Source organism: Aplysia californica, unplaced genomic scaffold (genome assembly GCF_000002075.1).
Source record: "Aplysia californica isolate F4 #8 unplaced genomic scaffold, AplCal3.0 scaffold00429, whole genome shotgun sequence".
Lineage (NCBI taxonomy): Eukaryota > Metazoa > Mollusca > Gastropoda > Aplysiida > Aplysiidae > Aplysia > Aplysia californica.
Genome location: NW_004797699.1, coordinates 678,076 through 679,269, shown reverse-complemented (window position 1 = coordinate 679,269; position 1,194 = coordinate 678,076).

The following is a 1,194-nucleotide window of genomic DNA, read 5'->3' as shown; positions in this document are numbered from 1 at the left end:
TCTCTCTCTCTCTCTCTCAATCTCAATCTCTCAATCTCAATCTCTCTCTGCTACTCCATATTTAGCCAATGCCAAAAGTTTGACAGACTTATAAACTTCTAAACCATATTTTCATAAATGGTAAATTACCCTGCCTCTCTTGAACTAGCTCTACCCCTGCATTTTAACTCATTCCTTTCGCAGTTTCCCATTTGCTGAAAAAAGAGTGATTGGGCCAACTTTTTCAGATCCATCGAGCAAAGGCGACAATCAGATCGTTACGCCAACAAAAAAGAAAAAGATCTGCCTATCCTGTACTGTATCTACGGTAAATGCTCTCTGTTCCCAATAGGGAAACGGTGGTAAAAGTACATTTTCACCCATCCTCCACCCATCCTTTCACCCTCCCCAGCCCACAATCCTCATATACGTCCAAAGCGTCTTTGAGGGATGACATCACGAGGGCCCATTGCAGTTTCACGGAAAGTGGAGACCTCCTCCCCCCCCCCCCAAACATACACAAATAAGGGTGTGCGAACTATGTTAAGTAAGTCCCGAAAGGGGGCAGAAAGGGGGGGGGATAAAGTAACCTTTTACCCAAAAGAAAGCAACTTATCCTGTATTGTGTCCAAGAAGTATTTCCCTACAGCCAGGGAATCTCGGTGCTATCGCCCACAAAATGAGACAAGGTTCGCGTATTTTCGGGGGAAAAACAGTCTCTATCTCTGCATCCCATTTATTGACTGGTGGTATCAGGACACCGCTCACTTGATTTTACTAGTTTCCTGAGGGGATATTACAGGTTCCCTCGTATGCAGATGGATCTCTAGCACGTAAAAAAGAGCAAGTCGCCAAAATAGATGGGACTTCCGACATACGGGGTCAGATATATTTATGCTCTTTCTGGGCTCTGTCTGTGTGTGTGTGTGTGTGTGTGTGTGTGTGTGTGTGTGTGTGTGTGTGCGTGTGTGTGTGTATGTGTGCATGCGTGTGTGAGCATGTGAGAGGACTGGGAGAGTTGGGGGGAGGGAGAGGTCTATTTGAAATTTTATCTGTCGTGCGGCTGATGTTGCAATATTGCTTATTTCCTGTTCAACGAACACTGTCGTTCCTACGTGCAGGCTCGATAGACCTCTCGGAAACAATTGCAAAAGGTTACGAAAAACATAATAAAAGACTGCCAGAGACAAACCAACAGTCCGGGGTTCCAAAGGG